This window comes from Amblyraja radiata, chromosome 1, assembly GCF_010909765.2.
Source record: "Amblyraja radiata isolate CabotCenter1 chromosome 1, sAmbRad1.1.pri, whole genome shotgun sequence".
Lineage (NCBI taxonomy): Eukaryota > Metazoa > Chordata > Chondrichthyes > Rajiformes > Rajidae > Amblyraja > Amblyraja radiata.
Window position 1 is genome coordinate 139,258,907 of NC_045956.1, and position 15,593 is coordinate 139,274,499.

Sequence of the window (15,593 nt, forward strand, 5' to 3'; positions counted from 1 at the left end):
TTGTCCTGCCCCACCTTCTCTCCTCACACCCACAATCAGTCTGAAGAAGGGTCTCTACACGAAAGGTCATCTATCCATATCCTCCAGAAACGCTTCCTGACCCGCTGAATTACTCCAGTACTTTGTCCTTTCGTGCAAACTGGCATCTGCAGTTCCTTATGTATTCCAAGTACAAAAAACTATTCCCTAATCAATCGATCAATCACGTTATTTCCAATTCGCGTTATGCAAAACAAAAACACAAAGTAGCAGAACTACTGGTCTGAAAAGGGCCGGGCCGGATCAGCGAGGAGATGTGATGGCCAGGGAGAGGGCAATCAGCGAGGAGGTTTGGCGAAGAGGAAAGACGGCCAGCGGAGGGGAGAGGATGGGCCGGGCCGGGCCGGGTGGGATCAGAGAGGGGCTGGTTGGGCCGGCAGCGAGGGGATGGTTGGGCCGGGTGGGATCAGCGAGGGGATGGGCCGGGTGGGATCAGCGAGGGGATGGGCCGGGTGGGATCAGCGAGGGGATGGTTGGGCCGGCAGCGAGAGGTTGGGCCGGCAGCGAGGGGTTGGGCCGGTAGCGAGAGGATGGGCCGGCAGCGAGGGGATGGGCCGGCAGCGAGGGGATGGGCCGGCAGCGAGGGGTTGGGCCGGCAGCGAGGGGTTGGGCCGGTAGCGAGAGGATGGGCCGAGCGGCTCCTGCATCTTCAGGGGGGCGGGGCTGGGCTGGATGGGCGGCACGTATGCAAAACAGGAGGTCTTTGTGGGAGGGAGACGCGTTGACGTCACAATTGGCGTCTGCCTGACGCGCGCTGCCTGAGGGGCGGGGTCACCGGTGCCGGCGCGGCGTCACACTGTGGTGTGAGTGCATGGCAACAATCGGCACAGCGCAGCGGCGGGGACAGGGGACGGGACAGGCTGAGGCCGCTCAGTGTGGAGCAGTAGCGACAGCGACAGCGACAGCAGCAGCGGCGGACGCTGAGGCCCGAGCCGCCCGTCGTTGTTACCGCGGCGACGCCATACGACAAGGTGGACGCCAAGGTCCGCTGGGGGGACGGGTGTGATTCAGTGCAGCTTTCGTTATCGCTGCTCGTTATCAATAACGTTGGGAGGTAAGCAGAGTGAGGTAGGGCCGGTGCAGGTGGGGAATGATGGGGTCCGCGGGAGAGGAGAAGGGAGGGGCGGTGCACGGCTGAGCTGCGCTCTTGTCTGCAAGATGCCGGTCTGTTCCCGGTGGCCCTTTAAACGGTGGTTGTGAATGTCAGCTTTGGAATAGACACTGGAGTAACTCAGCGGGGCAGGCATCATATCTGGAGAGAAGGAATGGGCGACGATTCGGGTCGAGTCCCTTTTTCAGACCCCGGGAGTTAAACCGGCCAGGCGGTAAAACTCATTGTGCTCATTCAACATAGGTATTTAATTCATTGGGAATAATTGATGCCCTATAATTAAAAACAACATTGGAATGATTCCACTCTGATAAATGCACAGTTGCTTTTCGTAGCATATTGTATTTGATGCATCTTTTAATATAAAAGGAGACGATGCAGATTTGTTTTCTTTAAATAAACTGAATTGATTACTTTACAAACGTGAGGGTCGGCTATCTCATAATAATTTGTACATGGCAAAGTAGTTTTCACGAACCCATTTGACGCACCGCTAGCGGTTTAATATTGCAGTGGAACTGCTCAGTTATTGAATTTTGCTTAGGAAAAACGGAATTTAAACGAACTTACAAGTGCCTATTTTGTTAGCAGAAATCTGTTCACAAATGTACTGTCTCATTATGATAATGCATTTTATAGGTGGTGCAACAATTGATTTACCCATTTGTGCAAAGGATATGGGAAAACTGGACACCCTTGCATGATTATTCAAAAATATCCGTGCTCTTCTTAGTACCTCTCAGTCATCCGAAATAGAAGTGCTGTGACATGTTTGGGTGCTGAAATCTATCAAGCTGCAACTGTTTCTTCTCAGTCCGAATGCTTCTTTGCTTTCAAAGGCATTTGGCAGTAATTTGATGGATTTAAGATACATATTTATATATGCCACATCTTTGTATCTCTCAAAATACTGTATTTTGTATTGAAATATGTATGCAAGCTTTTTAACAACCGATCCATTTATTTTTATTAAGATTTGAGAACCTTAATAATTTGAGCATAGCATTTTCTGCCATAATTATTTTTATGATGCTCATGTCATAGACACTGCTTTTACACTGAAAATTAGTGAGAGAACATAACAGCACTGAAGTGTGAAAGATCGTAAAATTTATTTTAGCTTTGAAAGGCACTAGACTGTACTAAAAGTCATATTTAAAAATCCCTCTGAAATGTATGTCCAAATCATTTTGCTCGCATGAGAAAGTGTAGGCTTGGTACTTCTGCGTATTCTACTAAGTTCACAATGGAAAACAGGTGGAATTGTCTTTGCAGGCTAGCTTTGATTTTACATCTGACTGGACCTATGTTCACACAGGCTACTGGTGGGAGTGATTTGTCTTGGCAAAGGTATATAATAATAATAATAATAAATTTTATTTGCGGGCGCCTTTCAAAGTCTCAAGGACACCTTACAGAAATTAACAAGCGGGAAAAAACATATAGTCGGAGTAAAATAAATAACAAGGACATCACCAATACACAAATTAAAGACAGAAATCACTCCAAAGACAAAAAATCAAAAACACAATGTGAAGAGAGAGCAGCGGCAGCTAAACCGCGCCAGCGTACACTCTCCCTTCCGGCAGCCATCTTGGACACAGACTTACATATTAACTTACACACAAAAAAATCATCCCCCCACAATGGTTACCACTGTGGGGGAAGGCACAATGTCCAGTCCCCATCCCCAGTTCTCCCAAAGTCAGGCCTATTGAGGCCACCGCTATTGCCTCTGCGGAGGTCCGATGTTCCTGGCCGTTCTGGCCGGGTTGTGTTGCCCCGGCGTCGGGAGAGTCCCCTCAGCGGCTGGGCCACCTGGAACGGCCGCTTCCTAACTGGGGACCGCGGCTTCCGAAGCCGACAAGGCCTCGCCGGTTTGGAGCTCCCAGGCTCCCGATGTTAGAGTCGGCGCCGCCCGCTCCGCAGACCCGCAGCCCGGAGGTGTTGATCTCGGCGGTCACAGCTCACCGGAGCTCCAGCGCGGCGACCCAGGCAAGGCATCGCCTGCTCCGCTCCGCTCCGCGATAGCGCTCCAGCGCTGTGCCGCCACCGAAGCCGAGGTGCTGGGCGGTCCCCGCCAGGAAACGGAGCTCCACGCCCGCTGGTAGGCCACGAGGACGGGTCGACGGGGCAGCCCGGAGAAAAAGCTTCCTCACCAACCAGGTAGGGACTTAGAAATATGGTTACCCCCTACCCCCCACATTAAAAAGTCTATCTCTCCCACAGACAAGGCACAGGACTCACTAAAACTGCAAAAAAAAAGTGAATTAAACGGACGGCTGCTGGTTAGCAGCTGTTCCCCAAGATGGCTCCTCCTCCTGTGACAAATATGTATATGTGACAAATTTTAAAAAGGTTCTATGGTGTTAGTTTTAAAACCAATTATCAAGCATAAGCATATTTTAACTGAAGCCCTGAAGGTCTGTGTTTTAATAAGTGGCATAAAATGTTTAATTTCTTGAACAGAATTTCTGTGACTGAATTACCTAGTGTTCTCTTGGGTCAGCTTTCAGGTAAAGCAGGTATTGGTTTATTTATAGTCACATTTACTGAGATACTGGGAAAAATATATATCAAACCATATCACGAATGAGTACAATCAGCCCATCAATATAATCAAGTACAGCAAAGAGAAAAGTATTAGTGCAGAATATATAGTATTACAGTGTTACAGCTATTGAGAAAATGCACATGAATAAAAGTGTAAGGGCTGCAATTGATTAGGTTGGGTAATTGGGTCTGAATCCTTAGATTATGAGAGTTAGTGCCCTCCATAATGTTTGGGACAAAGACCCATATTTATTTATTTGCCTCTGCACTCCAGAATTTTAGATATTTAATAGAAAAAAAAATCAAATGTGATTAAAGTGCACATTGTCAAATTTGAATAAATGTTTATACATTTTGGTTTCACCATGTAGAAAGTAGAAATGACAGCAGTGTTTATACATAGTCCTCCCCCCCCCCCCCCCATTTGAGGATACCATAATGTTTGGGACACATGGCTTCACAGGTGTGTTTAATTGCCTCCTTAATGCAGGTACAAGAGAGCTATCAGCACCTAGTCTTTCCTCCAGTCTTTTCATCACCTTTGGAAAATTTTATTGCTGTTTATAAACATGAGGACCAAAGTTGTGCCAATGAAATTCAACAAAGCCATTATGAGACTGAGAAACATGAATAAAACTGTTAGGGACAACTGCCAAACCGTAGGCTTACCAAAATCATTTGTTTGAAACATTATTAAGAAGAAAGAGAGCACTGGTGAGCTTACTAATCGCATAGGGACTGGCAGATCAGAAACACTCTTCAGGAGTCAGGTGTGGATTTGTCAATCACCACTGTCTGCAGAAGACTTCATGAAGAGAAATACAGAGGCTACACTGCAAGATACAAACCACAGGTTATCTGCAAAAATAGGATGGCCAGGTTAAGTTTAAAAGAGCCATCACAGTTCTGGGAAAAGGTCTTGTGGACAGATGAGATGAAGATCAGCTTATATCAGAGTGATGGCGAGAGCAAAGTATGGAGGAGAGAAGGAACTGCCCAAGATCCAAAGCATGCCACCTCATCTGTGAAACACGGTGGTGGGGGTGTTATGGCCTGGGTATGTATGGCTGCTGAAGGTACTGACTCGCTTATCGTCATTATAGACAGTAGACAATATGTGCAGGAGTAGGCCATTCGGTTGTATCATTGATGAAACAATTGCTGATGGTAGCAACATAATGAATTTTGAAGTGTATAGACACATCTTATCTGCTCAAGTTCAAACAAATGCCTCAAAACTGGCCGGTGATTCATTCTACAGCAAGAGAATGATCCCAAACATACTGCTAAAGCAACAAAGTTTTTCAAAGCTAAAAAATGGTCAATTCTAGAGTGGCCAAGTCAATCACTCGATCTGTACCCATTTGAGCATGCCTTTTATATGCCGAAGAGAAAACTGAAGAGGAATAGCCCCCAAAACAAGCATAAGCTAAAGATGGCTGCAATACAGGCCTGGCAAAGCATCACCAGAGAAGACACCCAGCAGCTGGTGATGTCCATGAATCGCAGACTTCAAGCATGCAATGCATGCAAAGAATATGCAACAAAATATTAAATATGACTACTTTCATTTACATGACATTGCGGTGTCCCAAATATTACGGTGCCCTGGAATGGGGGGGACTATGTATAAGCACTGCTGTAATTTCCACATGGTGAAACCAAATGTATAAAAATGTATAACGATGCACTTTAACCGCATGTGATTTTTTTTTTCTGTTACAAATCTCAAATTGGAGTACAGAGGCAAATAAATAAATGATGGGTCTTTGTCCAAAACATTATAGAGAAGCACTGTACATTCAGTAGTCTGATAGCTACAGGGAAGGAGCTGTTTCTGTATCTGGTGGTACGTGCTTTCAAGCTTTTGATTCTTCAGCCAGAAGGGGTGGCGAGGGGAAGAAGGTGCAATTTGAGATAATGTGTTGGAAGGAACTGCACATAGACACAAAGCTGGAGCAACTCGGCGGGTAAGACATCATCTCTGGGGAAAAGGAACTGGTGACGTTTGTGTCGAGACCCTTCAGATATTGCTTTATACCCAAGACAGACACAATGCTGGAGTAACTCAATAACTGGTTCTTATAAGTGGATGCTTTTCTGAGGCAGCATGAAGTGGAATTGAGTCAATAACGGGGAGGCTGATTTGTGACATGGACTGGGCTGCATCCACATCTCTACAATTTCTTGCATCATTGGCAGAGCAGTGCCAATCCAAGTTGAGAGGTATGCAAATTGAATGCTTTCTTCAGTGTATCTGTCGGAATTGGTAAGAGGTGTTCCTGTGCTTTCTTGGCCATAGCATTGATGTGGTTGGACAAAGACAAATTGTTGGTGATATTTCTGCCAAGGAGCTTGACATATTGACCATCTACACTTCAGCACCATTGATGCTGACTGAGGCATGGACATGACTCTTCATGAAGTCCATCACAAACTCCTTTATCTTGCTGACATTGAGGGAGAGACTGTTGGCTTGACACCATACAGGTGAGTTTTTAGGGAGAACTAGGCCAAGTGGGACCCATTCGGGGCGCGCGGCGTCACAGGGGAGGGCTGGTCCCCGAACGCAATATTCCACCACTCACCCATAGGTCCCAATACTCGTCCTTAGTTCCACTGGTGGCTTCTTTCTCGGCCCCGGTCACGGCCCCATCCCAAGCCCCGGTCTGGGCCCTCACTCAAGCTCCGGGCTCGGCTCTAGCCCAGTCCCAGCAGCCTCCCCACCAAGCACTGGGCGGCCAGCAGCCACTGCGAGTGCTGGAGTGCCCCTCCCTCCCAGAGTGTCCTGCCTTGCGAGTGCATTGTGACTCAGGTGCATTGTCACTCAGGTGTTGGGCGCTGGACTGCGAGTGCTGGAGTGCCCCTCCCTCCCGTAGTGTCCCGTCCTGCCTTGCGAGTACATTGTGCCATCAATCAGATTTTATTTTCTCAAAATTGGTGAGTTTGGCCTGTTTTAAAATTTGAAGGATCAAAAAGCTCAGAAATATAGGTGGAAATGCGACGGGAAGATGTTCATCGCCTCCAGGGGGAAAATGTGAGTAGGATGTGTGAAAATGGGAAGGCTGTGGCCTAGTGTTTGGAAGATAATAGGAATTAACCAGATTGTGCCCAGATGTGTGTGAGAGAGAGCGAGAGACACACGCACACACGCACACACGCACACACACACACACACACACACACACTCACGAGTTTTAGTATTATAGAGATAGTAAGGGTTTGAATAACTGGCTACGCAATGGTATGTGGCCTTTATAGCACGAGTAGTGAGATCGAGTCTTGCTGGAATTGTACAGGGATTTGATACAATTACAATTACAATTACAATACAATTTATTGTCATTTGAGCCCCAGTGAGACTCAAACGAAATTTTGTTTCCACAGCCATACAAACAAAGACAATGTCCTACAGACATACACACAATTAAGTTCACACAAACATCCATCACAGTGAACCCACTGTGATGGAGGCAAAGTCTTTTCTCTCCCCTGCTCTCCATGTCTCTCCCGATGTCCAAGCCCCAGGCGGGTGATGCTAAGTCCCACGGCCATTTTAGGCCGCGCGGGGCGATTTACGGCCCCGCTCCCGGTCTGAAAGTACAAGGTCGGAGCCCCCGGCGGGCGCTGTAAGTCCCACGGCCATGAAGCCGTGCCGGGTGATGTACTTCCCCGCTCCGGGTCGTTCCAAACCCCGCGACACGGGCTGGAGAAGTCGCGTTGCGGGAGCTCCGGGAAGCGGTCTCTCTCTCCCCCCGGACCCGCGAGCTCCCGATGTCCCGATGTCCACCGGACCTGCGGCTGCGTTGCTGGAGCCTCCGAGCCCCAGGAGTCGAGTCGCAGCAGCGAGTCACCACCGCTCCCCACGCACCGAGGCCGGCCAGCCCCACAATGGTAAGTAGTCCGCAGCTCCGCAGTCTCCCGAGCCCCCGGGTCGTTCAGGTTGGAGGCCGCTCCACGGTGCTAGGCCCCAACGACAACGGAGACCCGACAGGGAAAAGGTCGGGTCTCCCGTACAGGGAAGAGATTTAAAACGGTTTCCCCCTTCCCCCCCCCCCCGCCCCCCACATATACACATTTAAAACCAAGCTTAAAAAAACACAAACACTACATTTAACTAGACAAAAATAAAAAAAAAGACAGACAGGCTGTAGGAGCCGCTGCAACGAGTCGCGCCGCCACCAGGATAGAGCTACAACTGGAGTTAGATACAAAATGCTGGAGTAATTCAGTGGGACAGGCAGCATCTGGAGAGAAGGAATGGGTGACATTTCGGGTCGAGACTCTTCTTCCAACTGGTGTCAGGAGAATGGGCGGGACAGAGATAGAATGTAGTCTGAGACAGTAAGACTAGTGGGAGAATTGGGACGGACGAGGGGATGGAGAGAGAGGGAAAGCAAGGGCTATTTGAAGTTAGAGAAGTCAATGTTCATACCGCTGGGGTGTAAGCTATCCAAGCAAAATATGACAATAACACAATATAATACAATTTATTTGTTGTCATTTGAACCTCATTGAGGTTCAAACGAAATTTGGTTTCTGCAGTCATACAAACAAGTAGAAGAACCAAGACACAACACAATTTACACAAACATCCATCACAGCAAATCTCCTCGTCACTGTTAATGAAGGCAAAGTCTTATCTCTCCCCTGCACTCCCCATTCTCCTCCCCATGTCAGAGTCAAAGCCCCCGGCGGGCGATGGTAAATAGGTCCCGTGGCCATTAAAGCCGCGCCGAGCGATGCAAGGCCACGCTCCGGGTCTTGATGTTGGAGCCCCCGGCGGGCGCTAGCAAGTCCCGTGGCCATTTAAAGCCGCGCCGGGCGATGTAAGACCCCGCTCCAGGCCATCCTCTACCCCGCAACTCGGGCGGGAGAAGTCGCCGTTGCGGAAGCCCAGAAAAGTGGTCTCCCACCAGGGACCCGCGAGGTCCTGATGTCACCGTCCAGCGGGCCGGCGGCTGGAGCCTCCGAATCTCCGGGGTAGGGCCACAGCAGCGCGCCTCCACAGCTCCTCCCGCTCCGAACTCGGCCAGCTCCACGATGGTAAGTTCGCAGCTCCGCGACTGGAGCCCCAGGTCGTTCCGGTTGGAGGCCGCTCCACGGTGCTAGGCCCTAACGACAACGGAGACCCGACAGAGAAAAGGTCGGGTCCTCCGTACAGGGAAAATATTTTAAAAGTTTCCCACCCCCCCTCCCCCCCAACACACATACCCAGTTAAAAAAATACACTATAAACTACACTCAAACGAGATAAAAAATAAAAAAAGAGACAGACGGACTGCAGAGGCCACTGCGACGCGAGTTGTGCCGCCCACCCATATGAGGTGCTGTTCCTCCATTTGCACTGGGCCTCACTCTGACAATGGAGGAGGCCCAGGACAGAAAGGTCAGATTGGGAAAACTTAAGGCACACGGTACTGGGGGTTCAGTATTGATGTGGATAGAGAACTGGCTGGCAGACAGGAAGCAAACGGGTCCTTTTCAGAATGGCAGGCAGTGACTAGTGGGGTACCGCAAGGCTCAGTGCTGGGACCCTGGCTATTTACAATATATATTAATGATTTGGACGAGGGAATTGAATGCAACATCTCCAGGTTTGCGGATGACACGAAGCTGGGGGGCAGTGTTAGCTGTGAGGAGGATGTTAGGAGGCTGCAAGGTGACTTGGATAGGTTGGGTGAGTGGGCAAATGCATGGCAGATGCAGTATAATGTGGATAAATGTGAGGTTATCCACTTTGGTGGCAAGAACAGGAAAATAGACTATTATCTGAATGGGGCCGATTAGGAAAAGGGGAGATGTAACGAGACCTGGGTGTCATGGTACACCAGTCATTGAAAGTAGGCAGACACACAAAAATGCTGGAGAAACTCAGCGGGTGCAGCAGCATCTATGGAGCGAAGGAAATAGGCGACGTTTCGGGCCAAAACCCTTCTTCAGACTGATGGGGGGTGGGGGGGAGAAGGAAGGAAAAAGGGAGGAGGAGGAGCCCGAGGGCTGGGGGATTGGAGGAGACAGCTCGAGGGTTAAGGAAGGGGAGGAGACAGCAAGGCTAGCAAAATTGGGAGAATTCAATGTTCATGCCAACGGACGCAAGCAACCCAGGAGGAATATGAGGTGCTGTTCCTCCAATTTCCGGTGTTGCTCACTCTGGCAATGGAGGAGACCCAGGACAGAGAGGTCGAATTGGGAATGGGAGGGGGAGTTGAAGTGCTGAGCCACCGGGAGTTCAGGTAGGTTATTGCGGACTGAGCGGAGGTGTTCGGCAAAACGATCGCCCAACCTCAGCTTAGTCTACTCGATGTAAATCAGCTGACATCTAGAGCAGCGGATGCAGTAGATGAGGTTGGAGGAGATACAGGTGAACCTTTGTCGCACCTGGAACGACTGCTTGGGTCCTTGACAGTAGGCATGCAGGTGCAGCAGGCAGTGAAGAAAGCGAATAGGAAGGTTCATCAGACTGATTCCTGGGATGGCAGGACTTTCATATGATGAAAGACTGGGTAGACTCGGCTTGTACTCGCTGGAATTTAGAAGATTGAGGGGGGATCTTATAGAAACTTACAAATTTCTTAAGAGGTTGGACAGGCTAGATGCAAGAAGATTGTTCCCGATGTTGGGGAAGTCCAGAACAAGGGGTCACAGTTTAAGGATAAGGGGGAAGTCTTTTAGGACCGAGATGAGAATTTTTTTTTCACACAGAGAGTGGTGAATCTATGGAATTCTCTGCCACAGAAAGTAGTTGAGGCCAGTTCATTGGCTATATTTAAGAGGGAGTTGGGTGTGACCATTGTGGCTAAAGGGATTAGGGGATATGGAGAGAAGGCAGGTACAGGATACTGAGTTGGATGATCAGCCATGATCATATTGAATGGCGGTGCAGGCTCGAAGGGCCAAATGGCCTACTCCTGCACCTATTTTCTATGTTTCTATGAATGGGAGGGACAGTTAAAGTGCTGAGCAATTGGGAGATCAGGTAGGTTAACGCGGACTGAGTGGAGGTGTTCAGCGAAAAGATCGCCGCGTCTGCGCTTGGTCTCGCTGATGTACAGGATTTGACACCTGGAGCAGCGGGTGCAGTAGATGAGTTTGGAGGGGGTGCAAGTGAACCTCTGCCTTACCTGGCTGCCGGGGTCCTTGGATGGAGTCGAGGGGGGAGGTAAAGGGACAGGTGTTGCATCTCCTGCGGTTAAATGTTCTAATTTAGGTTCACTAAATTGATTCCTGGAATGAAGGAGAAAATATATAATGCATATAATGCATGTTTCCTTAGCTAAATCAGATATAGCATGAGTGATGAAAAACCTATCCTGGATTAAACCTGGTTTCATACGACCTTCCCACGATAGTCAGATAGGACGATAAAGAACCCTGTTGCTGCTTTAATGGATGCAATCATTGAAACTGACAAGCAATGTCCTCTATTGATATGAATGTAACATACTACCTTTGTAGTTTTAGCTTGCAATAACAAAAAATAAACTTATTGCTGTTGAAATATCTTTAATTTTGAAAATACTGTTGAAAATAACTATTATTGTGAGTATGAAATACTTTAGCCTCTAATCCCCTTTCCCATTGTCACAATTGTTTCTTGTAATGTGATTTTCCATGGCACGTTCTCATGAGCACAATTATAGCAGAACTACTTATAAATTATACTTTGTGAATGTTTTCCTTTTTACAGGTATTCTAGAACAAGGGATCATAGATTCAGGATGAAGTTACCTGTTTAAGACACATAGAATTATCTTTGGGCTCTGACTGTGGAATACTTCACCTCAGTGAGCAGAGAATGTAGTTATAGGGTACATTCAAGGCTGAAATAGAGTTGTTGGGGACATGCCGAACTACTTCAGCCTTCTAAGGAAGTGGTCCATTATCTTGGTGACTCATGGACTTTTCAGCTGCCCTGGTTGGTTATCTTCTTGATCATCTTCACAAATATGGTCTTAAGTCAAAGACAAATATGGTCTTCATAATGCCAAAACCATATTATGCACAAGAAATGCATTTCCTTTCATTAATACACCTATTTTGCAACTGTACTACAATTTAATTTCAAGAGGCAAGACAATGCAGATGCTGGAATCTGGAGTAAAAATAGAATTGCTGGAGTAACTCAACAAGTCAGGCAGCATCAGTGGAGGCATAAGGGATAGTGAATGTTTTGGATCGAGACTATGAATCAACTCCATTCACCCTTTTGTGAAGCATTTTGAAGCAGTGTTGATCTGCTAACAGTAAACCCTTGCAATAATGGACCTCGATATAGCAGATTTCGATTATAGCAGACCGAGGCTCCAATTGCACACACCCTCCCACTTCTGCCAGTTTACCAATGAGTTTGCATCGCGTGGCGTGTTTCTGGTTGTGGGAGTGGAGACAGCGAGCAATAGGATGCTGGCCTGTAACGGTCCCGTCGCTGGGCGCACTGCGTGTGGGGCCGGTAGCTCTGCGGCTCCCCACTTGTTCAACTCCTCCCCAATGCCTCGTTTCTTCCCTCCTGGCCTTGGGCTAATCTTTACCCCCTCACTCTGTTATTGTGGACAATCGGCAATAACAACACTTCCCCCCCCCCATCCCCTCTGGTCCGTTATTGCGAGTGTTTACTGTATTGTTTTTATACTGCAGGTTGCGATTATTACCTTTTTCTTGTTGATATTGAATATATTTGCTGCTGTCAAAATATTTTTCTGTTTTCAGCCAAATATTTTCAATTTAGTAAGGACAAAATGTACTCTCCATTAATATTGCTAACACTTCTTTCATACAATTTTTTTCATTGAAGTCAATAAATCGCAAATTATTATAAGAACCAAAATACTATCTCTCTGTGAATACTGATAATACTATCTTATTTTATGAAAATTAAGTTTTAAAGGAATCAATATATTGCAAATAATTGGAAAAAGTCTTGTGAAAACAGTCTCCTGTTCTGTACTGGCACAATACATTTACTCCTCAAACAGTATTTTTGATGCATTATTTACATACTGGTGGATGATTCTTTTCTAGATTTTTACTGCCTTGCAGAGCGACACCTTTTTCTCTGAGAACCCATAGACGGTCGCTTTTGGTGCAAAGATAGACATAAAATGCTGTAGTAACTAAGCCGATCATGTAGGGGATGCTGCCTAACCCACTGAGTTACTCCAGCATTTAATGTATATCTGGTATAAACCAGCATCTGCAATTCCTTTTTATTACATTTTGACTGCTCCACTGCAAAGTCATCAATTTTCTCCAGCGATGCTACCTGACTCGCTTGGTTACTCCAGTATTTTATGTCTATCTTTGGTACAAGCCAGCATTTGCAATTCCTTTTCTTTACATTTTGACGATTGCACTGCAAATTCATCCAATTTCTCCAGAGATGCTGCCTGACCTATTGAGTTACTCCAATATTTTATGTCTGTTTTTGGTATAAACCAACATCTGCAGTTCATTTTTAATAACATTTTTGCTGCAACTCAGTTTTGTTGGTAATTTTACAATAGTGCCTTGGGATGTTGTGGACACATTTATCAGTTTTAACATGATGAAAAATCCCCCTTCACCACTGACTTCTTCTCCCCGACAGTCGCCGACATACTCCACCTTGGCAGGTGTCGGCGTCTGCAGAGAAGTGGGAGGGGGTGGGCAGCGGCTAGTGGGGGAGAGAAGGTTGGCTCTGCGGTGGCTGGGTGTGTTTTGTCGTTGTCAGCGGACTGAGGGAGAGCTGACAATCAGGGATTACAGTGTGGGTCGCGGCTGCCGGTTGGTAGGGTAGCTGATTGGGAGGAGCTCGCTGGTGCAGACCAGCAATTCCTGCGCCTAGTTTTAAGGTGAAACAACGCACAATGCTGGACTAACTCAGCAGACTGTATGAAGAATTTACTGTATGTTCTCCAGAGATGCTGTCTGACCCGCTGTGTTACTCCAGCACTTTGTGTATTAACCATCAACCATGTGTTTCAATACTACTTTACTCGGTTATAACGGACAATTAGCAAAAAAGGACATAAATGCACCACGTTCCTCCCGCCCCCCACCGCCCCTTTCATGGTCCATTATAACGAGGGTGTTCTGTATTTTAAAATGAACAAAATCCTAATTTACTGTATTTCTTCAATGTCACTATAGTCTTGATTAAAAAGAGTAAATCTTATAATTTATGATCATTGTACTTATAAATAAAAAGACACAAAGGTTTGGAGTAACTCAGCGAGTCAGGCAGCATCTCTAGAGAACATGGATAGGTGATGTTTTGGGTTAGGACCCTTCAGGCATCTGCAGGACTTAGTTTTTACATTCTGCTGTAGTTATTTTTACTCATTTTGCAAATGAGATAGCAAGTTTGGGGTTCATTTTCTATTTTTAAAGGGTGGGAGGGTTAGGGATGAAATGTTTAAGATCGTACAGTGCTGCAGATGAAACTGATCCTTGGTATCAGATGACTGAGTTCTGATGAAAGATTTCAAAACATGTCCTTGCAGCCATAAAAATAAACTGAAATGATCTTTGAACATAAAAGAGTAAACAATACGCGCAAGGAGGATCCAGAAATTTGCAAACAGGAAGGATGTATTCAAACGTGTCAGACACCTGATTCTAAACATTGGACTATCGTTAAACGAATGTTCATGATGTCTTTATGTATTGTTCAGGAGGGTACACAGCACCTGCACTTTTCTTGGCAGTTTCCTTTCTCTGTATCTATAGTACTATCTTCTTTGGAAGTTTTAAAGTCCTTTCCCTCTGTTGAAATAATTATGAAATCTCTCCCTTTAGCGAACACTCTCTAATACAGGTATCACTCTGGTATATCTTTTCTGCACCCTTTTCAAAGGCTCCACACTCTTCCTCTAATGAAGAGACCAGTACTCCAAATACGACCTAACCATGTACTTACAAAGCTGCAACATGATTTCCTGACTTCAATGTTCGATTATAATAATCAAATTTAAATAAATCCTTGAAATATACGGCTTTAATCTGGGTATTGGCCTGGCATTGAGAATAGAAGTGATTGTGTTTGTGTTATAAGAGTCATTGCATTGAAAATGGGCCATTTGGCCCAACTTGCACATGCCAACCAAGATGCCCCGTCTACACTAGTTACACCTGCCTGTGTTTGGCCCATATCCCTCTAAACCTTTTCTATCTATGTACTTGTCCAAATGTCTTTTAAATGTTGTTATAGTATCTGCCTCAACTACCACCTCTGGCAGCTCGTTCCATATACCCACCACCCTCTGTGAAAAAAGTTGTCCCTCCTGTTGTTATTAACTCTTTCCCCTTTCACCTTAATCTTATATTTTCTGGTTCTTGATTTCCCTACTCTTGATAAAAGACTGTGCATCCAATCTATTTCCCTCATGATCTTCTTATACATTTCTATAAGATTACTCCTCAGCTTCCTGTGCTCCAAGAAATAAAGCCCTAGCCTGCCCGACCTCTCATAGCTCAGGTCATCAGCCCCTCGCAACGTCCTCGTAAATCTTCTCTGCACTCTTTACAGCTCAGCCGCATCTTTCCTATAGCAGGGTAACCAAAACTGAATACAATACTCCAAATGTGGCCTCACCAACTTCTTGTACAAATGTAACATATCATCCCAACTTCTATACTCGGTACCCTGGCTTTGGCTTGAAGTTGAAAGGCACTACTTACTGCAAATGGTGGCTTGGGTGCTTTGGCTTGAAGTTGAAAGGCACTACTTACTGCAAATGATGGCTTGGGTGCTTTGGCTTGAGGTTGAAAGGCACTACTTACTGCAAATGGTGGCTTGGGTGCTTTGGCTTGAAGTTGCTCTATTTACTGCAAATGGTGGCTTGGGTGCTTTGGGTTGAAGTTGGAAGGCACTACTTACTGCACATGGTGGCTTGGGTGCTTTGGCTTGAAG

The 15,593-nt window shown here is 46.5% G+C and overlaps 1 protein-coding gene across 3 annotated transcripts in view; it reads left to right on the forward strand.

The window, feature by feature from the left end:
• The first annotated feature begins 854 nt into the window (after positions 1–854).
• The window catches only part of LOC116979710 (probable E3 ubiquitin-protein ligase HERC1), a 283,689-nt gene continuing 268,950 nt past the window's right edge, over positions 855–15,593 (forward strand). For all 3 annotated transcript variants that reach the window (XM_033031434.1, XM_033031451.1, XM_033031442.1), the window contains exon 1: positions 855–1,093. The gene's annotated coding sequence lies outside the window, so the exon portion shown is untranslated. The remainder of the gene's footprint in view (positions 1,094–15,593) is intronic.